We start from the raw sequence: 8,934 nt of genomic DNA on the forward strand, positions 1-8,934 counted from the left end.
CTACCCAGAGAAGCATTGACGCTGGTGATGGAGTTAGAGGTGATGACATGGAGAGATGGAGCAGCTTGGGACTCTAGACCCAGAGAGGGAGAGGGGCTGTGTATTGATGACCTGGGGGCAGGCTTTGATTGGTTGATGATGCATGGAGGGGACTGTAACCACGGCAATGAAAAAATATACAATAAAATGAATGTAAAGCTAATGTAAACTATCACATAATTCAAAAAAAAAAAAAAAAAAAGACAGGAAGGAAACAAATGTCCAAAATGGATGTCAGAAGAGACAAAAACTTGCTTTTAAACATACTGTAGTTAAAGTAAATGAAAGAAATGATGAAGTAAAAGAGTACAACAAAAGATTTTATGGAGACAAAGTATTATAATGGAATGTGCAAAGACCTGGCGATATAAAACCAAAAGGGAAGAACACACTCAGCATTTCTTAATATGAAACAATTTAAGAAAAAATCCACACCCCATTTTGCAATATTGAAGGATTCTATTGGCAAAATACTGAACACAAGAAGTATCAAAAGAAGATGGAAGGAATACAGAGAGTCACTGTACAAGAAAGATTGGCCAGTGTTCAATTATTTCAGGAAGTACCATATTGATCAAAAATGATATTGAAGAAGGAAGATGATACTGCACTGAAGGCCTTGGTAAAAAACAAGGATCCAGGAATTGGCAGACTACCAATTGAGATGTTTCAACAGATAGATGCAACACTAAAGTGCTATACCAAGAAATTAGAAAGACAGCTACCAGGCCAGTTAAATGGAAGAGATCCTTAAAAGTTTCCATCCCAAGATTTTTAAAGACTTTTCACAGTGTCTACTGAAAATGCTTGGCTAAACAAACAGGTTTCTTTATGGCAAGATTTCTTAGCGCCTCCTGTTCATTGTGAACTGTTAAGATGGAAAGGGTGGTCTGAAGCATTCCCCAAACTTAATTGGCCATGGAATTCTGATTTTTTTAGAGCACTACTTAACATCTAGAGGAACTAACACTTTGTAGAACACAATTTGGGAGATATAGTCACTCACTAAGATACATACATTTATAAATTAAACCATTAAGATTTATATAGTGATAGAGACAAATAAGAGCAATTTGGATATATTAAGGAGACAGAAAACACATACAGGATTTTGTAACTGGTTAAGCAAAGAGAATAAGAAACATATAAGTTAAGAAAAACAACCAGATTTTTTCTTTGGAAAACTATACCATCATTAAGACTCGGGACATAGGAAAAAGAGCAAGATTGGCTCTGTTGTTGTTACGTGCCATTGAGTTGGTTCTGGTTCATTGCAAAATGGCTTCTATTTCAGAACATCTTACATTTGGCTGCCTGTAGAACACTCATTTGGATCCATCCACAGGTAGCTGGATATATGGGTCAGAATTAGAAGACAGATTTGGGCTGGCAGTGTAGCTTTGAGCTAGCACATAAATGATAGACAGTAAAAGTAGTACAACTGGTTTAGGAAAAGTGAGTTGAGTACACAGGTTCAAGTCAGACTCTTGGGGACTCGACATGGAAAGCATGAGTGGTGGCAGAGAAAACCAGAGAGACAACAGAGAAGGAGTAACAGCAGAGGGAGAAGGAAATCACAAGAGTGAGAGATCCTAAAGCCAAGAAAAGAGTGAATTTCTGAAAGGAGGCAAGCTAGCAAATGTGGAAGGAAGGGCAACTAAATGTAGGCTGAAAAGTGTCACTGACTTCATTAACAAAAAGAAGCAATTGCGATCGGTATTTTCTGTTGTTATGTTGTTTGTTAGGTGCCATAGAGTCAGTACCAACTCACAGCGACCCTATGCACAACAGTACGAAACATTGCGGGTTCTGCATCAACCTCACAATCTTGGAGCTTTTAGCAAGAACAATTTTAGTAGAGCATCATGCACAAACAGAAATTCAACAAATGCTTGAAAGCAGGCGTTCTTAAAAATGTAAAGTTCTCAACAATTTAAAAGTACTTTCTCCAATTCATTTAAAAACCTTAACACCAGCTCTATCATTGTCTCTGTCAGTTGGCCCCCCAACCCTCCCACCACTTCCCTTTAACAATGGCAAGTTTTCTAGGACATCTGGTTGTCACATGCATTTAAAACAGCCACCAGGAATCCTAGCCACAGGCCTGTACCTCACAAAGGAAGTCTCAGGAAACAAAAATATTCACACAAATGGACAGAGTTAAAACTAACCAAACCTTAAGCACACAAACATCATGAACCATATTAATGTGTCTAGTGTTTATTCCTACCAAAATAAGAACTTAAAACTGGCACCAAAAGGCCTGTTGATAAACAGTTAATATTGGTACTATCTGATGGTGAAAGTATAAATGATTTTTTTTTCTTTATAAGCACTTTCAAATGATTCTGTTATTAACAGACATCACATTTATGATGAAAAATTAGGATATCTTTAATAACCAGTAAAGTAGTTACTGAATTAGAAATATATTTTTACTTTTTCATTGGTTCAGCAGGTAAAAAAACAGGAAGCAAAACCTAAATGACACCATCAGTTTTTCTTCCTTTGGTAGCAATAAAGAAAACAAGCTTGCAAAAGCACATGGGGCTGCTTCAGGAAGCAAAATAAAATAGTTAAAAAGGAAATAACTTTTTTCCTGTAATTTAAAATTAGTAGACCATTACTTAAATTTCTATAATTGAGCATCTAGTTTGTCCATAAAAAAATCATTCTTTTGGGAAAAGCTGGTTAATTGATTGCATGTTATTTTCAAAGCAAATTTGTTTTAAAAGGATCAAGCTTTTTATCTTGTTTCAAAAAAGCTTTGCAAATATGATGGCCTGGGCTTTAACCCTTCTTCTGCCGCTACCCAGTTATGTTGTATTATTAGGTGCCATTAAGTCATTTCTGACTCACAGTGATGCTGTATAGGGTTTCAGAGGCTGTAAAACTTTGTAGGAGCAGAAAGCCTCCTCTTCACAGCACAGTAGCTGGTGGTTTTGAACTGTTAACCTTGTGGTTTGCAATTCACTGCTTATCCTACAGTGCCATCAGCACTCCTTAACCAGTTCTGGGACCTTGGATAATTTACTTATCTTTTATGTGCCAGGTTTCCTCATCTATGACTGGGGCATAAAACTGACTGTATCTCATAGCAGATTCAAGGAGTTCTTTCTGTGAAGATGAAATGAACCAGCATATCCTGGTGATTGCTTGCTGTCGAGTCATTTCCAACTCATAGTGACCCTGTGCAGGATTTTCAAGGCTGTAAATCTTTATGGAAGCAGAAAGCCTCATCTTTTTCCTATGGACTGGCTGGTAGATTCAAACTGCTGACCTTACTGTTAGCAGCCCAACTTGTAACCATGACACTACCACAGCACATCCTAAGTGCTCAACAGTCATTGGTACAGTTGTTACAACGGATCTCAAGTCTGTCAGCACAGGAGAATCATCCCTGCCACACTGTCTTTAAAAGTCATGTGCTATAGAAAATGACAATGGTCCAACAGATTGCGAATCCCAGGCATTCAGATCTTTAAATCTGCCAAGGGGACCGTGATCAGCTGTCAGAGTTAAGAACTAGATGTTTGGTGTGTAACCAGGTTTCCTTCACTGAGGGTCACAACGTCCCATACTAGGTTTTCTGCAATAGTCTTTTACGTGGTTTCCTGCCTCTTGTCCCATTCTGCTGCATCCCATCTTCCCATAAAACTGCCAAACTCACTTTCTAAAAGCAAACCTCTGCTCCAGTTATTCCCTTGATCAAATTAGTTCTCCCTCACTGAACAAACAAAATTCAAAGTCTTTAGTATAACTGTAGTCCATTGAACTGCTTCATATGTTTCTTCTAGCCATAGTCTTTGTAACTCCCACAAACTACTTTTTTTCAGATGGATCTGGATATGAAAATGTGGGGGAGGATGCTGATGGATTGTGTAATCCAGTTGTGACTGATGGATAACAGGGTTAATTGTGAAAACTTGGAACTCTGATGTGACTATAAAATGGGCCATCTCAAAAGCATGAGGTGTGTGTCGGGGGAATGTCACTATGATCAAAGCAGGGCCAGGATAAAACATATACACTGGATTTAGAAATCCCTGCACACTGAACCTCATTGACCTAGCAACAGAAAGCTGTGGCACTGGAGGAGTGACAGAGGAGTAGCAGAGCCATGTGCCAGAGCACCAGACAGAGCAAGCAAAGATGAGTAACTTTGGGCAGAGGATTGATTGCAGAGTGGGGTGCCTCCAGGCACTTAATGGGGGAAGCTATGTTTGCTGATCCATGGAGTTAGAAGCAAGTACCTTCAGGCTGAGTGGTTTGCCCTGTGGGCATTTATCAGCAGCCCTAAAAGAGCTTCAAGGCAGAGAGAGGCCTGCCTGTGGGCATGGCTGAAAAGTGGCTGTCCTGACAGGAAGAGCTGTGCCCTAAGCATTTTTGGATCCTGCACTGGAACATGTTAGCTTCCCTAGTAACTGTGAGTATGGCGACTGAGTTTGTGTGGCCATTGCAATAAATTAAAATAAAAGAATCAATAGATTTGTTTTGGATTGCATCTCAATGTAAAGAAAACAAATACCCTCACCACTGAACCGATAAACAACATTCTTATTACGGAGAAAATATTGAAGTTGTCAAGGACTTCATTCTTCTTGGATCAACTATCAACACTCATGGAAGCTGCCGTCAAGAAATCAAACGACGTATTGCATTAGGCAAATTTACTGCACAAGACCTTTTTTTAAACTGTTGAAGAGCAAAAAAGATGTCAGCTTGAAGACTAAGGTGCACCAGACCCAAGCCATGGTATTTTCAATAACTTCATATGCATGTGAAAGCTGGGCAGTAAATAAGGAAGACTGTAGAAAAATTGATGCTTTTGAGTTATGGTGTTGGAGAAAAATATTGAAAGTGCCATGGGCTGCCAAAAGAACCAACAGATCTGTGTTGGCACCGCAGCCTGAGTGCTCCTTGGAGGCCAGGATGGCCAAACTTCATCTCTCACATTTCGGACTTATTGTCAGGAGGGACCAGTCACTGGAGAAGGATGTCATGTTTGGTAAGGTGGAGGGTCAGAGAAAAAGAGGAAGACCCCCAACGAGATGTATTGGCAAAGTGGCAGCATCAATGGGCTCAAGCGTGGCAACAGTAGTGAGGTTGGCCCAGGATCAGGTAGTGTTTTGTTCTGCTGTGCATAAGGTCGTTATTAGTTGGTACCAACTCAATGGCACCTAACAACAACAACAACAACAAGGTTGAGTCAGAATTTAAATGCCATCAAGATATTCCCTCTCCAAAGTCCCCATCAAATCACTGTCCACACCTGATTTTTCATCATCTCATGGCGGAGAGTGCACTACATCACCTGAAAATGAGCTCTCTATTCAGAAAGGTGTAAGTATTGGTGAGAGAGAAACTAGGAAAAGTGAACAACATCCAGAGCCATGTATGTTACTGCAAAAAATGGCACAGCCATCCTCCTTCAACACTCTGCTCAGCTGGCTTTGATAATTCATTGCAATGTTGTTGTTAGGTGCTATGGAGTCAGGACCGACTCATAGCAACCCTATGCACAATAGAACGAAACACTGCCTGGTCAACCTCACAATTGCCATGCTTGAGCCCACTGATGCTGCCACTTTGGTAATCCATCTCTCTGGGGGGTCTTCCTCTTTTTCTCTGACCATCTACCTTACCAAACATGACATCCTTCTACAGCGACTGGTCCCTTCTAATAATATGTCTGAAGTATGAGAGACGAAGTTTGGCCATCCTGGCCTCCAAGGAGCACTCTGGCTGCGGTTCCAACACAGATCTGTTGGTTCTTTAGGCAGCCTGTGGCACTTTCAATATTCTTCTCCAACACTATAACTCAAAAGCATCAATTTTTCTACAGTCTTCCTTATTCACTGCCAATCTTTCACATGCATATGAGGTTATTGAAAATACCATGGCTTGGGTCTGGTGCACCTTTGTCTTCAAGCTGACATCTTTTTTGCTCTTCAACACTTTAAAAAGGTCTTGTACAGTAGATTTGCCTAATGCAATATGTCATTTGATTTCTTGACGGCTGCTTCCATGAGTGTTGATAGTTGATCCAAGAAGAATGAAGTCCTTGACAACTTCAATATTTTCTCCGTTGATAAGAATGTTGTTTATCGGTTCAGTGGTGAGGATTTTTGTTTACTTCACATTGAGATGCAATCCATACTGAAGGCTGTGCTCTTTGATCTTCATCAGTAAATATTTTAAGTCATCTTCACTTTCAGCAAGCAAGGTTGTATCATCTGCATATCTGAGGTTGTTAATGAGTCTTCCTCCAATCCTGATGTCACGTTTTTCTTCACAGAATCCAGCTTCTCGTATTATTTGCTCAGCATACAGGTTGAATAAGTGTGGTGAAAGAATACAACCCTGTCGAACACCTTTCTTCACTTTAAACCATTAAGTGTTCCCATGTTGTTTGAACAACTGCCTCTGGTCCATGTACAGATTCCTCCTGAGCACAATTAAGTGTTGCGGAATACTCATAGTTCTCAATGTTGTCCATAGCTTGTCACGATCCACACAATCGAAAGCCTTCGCGTAGTCAATAAAGCACAGGTAAACATCTTTCTGATATTCTCTGCTTTCAGCCTATGATCCTGCAAATTGTAGACAAAAGACTGATGATGGAGTAGGGACAGCATTTCCCTTCTATTTGATGTCAGAGTGGGTGTCAGTATCGTGGGTAGAGCCAAAAAGAAAGCAGAGAATGGGAAGGGAAGTTGTCTGAGAGTCTTCACTAATGATTGTGATGAATTACTATTACTTTGACTTATGAGAAGCCTAATAATTGTTTCCTCATGGTGTTCTAGTGAGAATGCAGGAAAAATCCAAGTGCTACATACACATAACATTAATGAGCTTTTTCCAACAACTACTTGTTGGAGAGTGCTCTCTTCTGAAATAGAGTGTGCTACCTCAAAGAGTGTAACTGTTAAAATTCCAGGCAGCAATAAGATGAATATGCTGGAAGAAAAAGCAAACATGTACTTCTAGTACTCTGGGAAGTACAGGCTGGCAGCAATCTGAGTCGTGCTCGAACCTAGCAAGACATCACAACTCAGTCTTCAAAGTCATCATTGCCATACAAATACAAGGAAGGTTGGGTTTGAAGTATTCAAAACTTTTTCATTTCTCCATACCCCCAAATCTTACTGTCACATTATTTCCAAATTGGACATTTTATATCTAAGAATCATAACAAATCCTCTTATAGGTTAAGTATGAATTAAACCATTTTCTAATTCTGGAGCTGCGGAATTTTCCACATGCACTAGCACTTCTCTCACTATCACAAAACCAAGGAATTTCCCCAAGGCCACCTAGGATTAGGGCGAAAGCCAAGAACAAACTTGAAATTCTTGGCCCACAACCATGGATTCAGAACTTCCCAGGATAAGCAAAGTAAAAGTGAACTAAGATGTCCCAGAAATTATTTATAAAAGCTCTCAGAGATCAATACCACACTAACTAGAAGGGGTGGTGGGGGAATCTCCTGTTTTGTGTGCGACAGTGTCCTGAAAAAACTATAAATCCTAACAAAGAACATTTTCATCATTCTTCTAGAAGCACGGCAGAATGCTACTAGGAAGCAAGGACAGTGAGTGTGAGACTTCATCTCATAAACTATGGACATGTAATCCGGAGGGACTGTTGCCTAGAGAAGGACATCATGCTTGCTAAAGCAGAGGGTCAGAGAAAAAGAGGATGAGTCCCAGTAAGAAGGACTGACACAGTGGCCACACCAATGAATTCAAACAGAGGCCAGCAATTGTGAGGGCAGAGCAGGGTCTGGTATTGTTTCCTTGTGGAGTACAGAGGGTTGCTGTGAGTTTGAACTGACTCAACAGCACCTAACAACGTACAAGCAATAGTTCCCCAAGGAAATAAAATGAAGAAACTTTAAAATAAAAATATTTTAAAATGAAAACTCTCTCATCTGTAACAATCAGCACCACCATTTGTGTTGAGATACTTCCCAAATAATCAAGCACTTTCCTGTGTACTATCTGGTATCTGCAAAGTACAATTCTCATCTCCATTTTGATTTTGCTGATGAAAAAGAGACTCATGGGCAATAAATAATGGGTCCAAGGTAACACATCTATAAACAGTAATGTCTGAACTTAGATCCAGATCTTCTCATTACACATTCCATGCTCTCTCTCTTCTCCGTAAACTTCAAAGTAACAGAATTTTATCTATTCAGCCTTCCCTGACTTCTCCTCTCCGAAATGCTGTTTCCAGAACTTCCTTTCTTGCTCTCTTACCTTTAAGCACCTCCAGTTCGTTGTAATTCCTTTTTTCTATGCTAACATAACCAAGCTTTTTAATGCAAGCAAACAGTTGGTCCATGGATAAAAAGTAGAAGTAGAATTCTGAAGTAGTTCACATTAAAACATCTTATACTTTTGTTGTTGTTGTTAAGTGCCATCGAGTCGGTTCCGACCCATAGCGACCCTGTACAGGGTTTCCGAGGCTGTAAATCTTTATGGGAGTAGAAAGCCTCATCTTATACTTTCAGGACTATATATATATTCACCATCTGAACCTATTTGGCTCTTTAGTTCGGAGAGTGATGTTCTGAATTTCTTGGGTCCCTGCATTTAGGAGAATGAACAGCAAGTGTTGGATGCAAGGCATCTGCTCTTCAAAACAGCTCTAGTTCAAATAAAAAAAATATCCAAATCCATTTGGTTTCCAAGTTCCAATAGTGACAGTACAAGTAGCAAAGTACATGTCTACTTTGAAAAAACAATGAAAACATAGTATATAAGTTAAATATAAAATATACTTTAATTTATTGTTGTTCTTGTTTTTGTTAAGTGTTGTCAAGTAGCTTCTGACTCATAGCAGCCCTGTATAGGGTGTTTGAGAAGCAGCTGGTATGCTTGAACCTCC

The 8,934-nt window shown here is 39.7% G+C and overlaps 1 protein-coding gene across 1 annotated transcript in view; it reads right to left on the reverse strand.

The window, feature by feature from the left end:
• ELOVL7 (ELOVL fatty acid elongase 7) overlaps positions 1–8,934 on the reverse strand; it is a 46,657-nt gene that overhangs the window by 32,551 nt on the left and 5,172 nt on the right. The window lies entirely within an intron of this gene.

Source organism: Chrysochloris asiatica, unplaced genomic scaffold (genome assembly GCF_000296735.1).
Source record: "Chrysochloris asiatica unplaced genomic scaffold, ChrAsi1.0 scaffold00355, whole genome shotgun sequence".
Taxonomy (NCBI): domain Eukaryota; kingdom Metazoa; phylum Chordata; class Mammalia; order Afrosoricida; family Chrysochloridae; genus Chrysochloris; species Chrysochloris asiatica.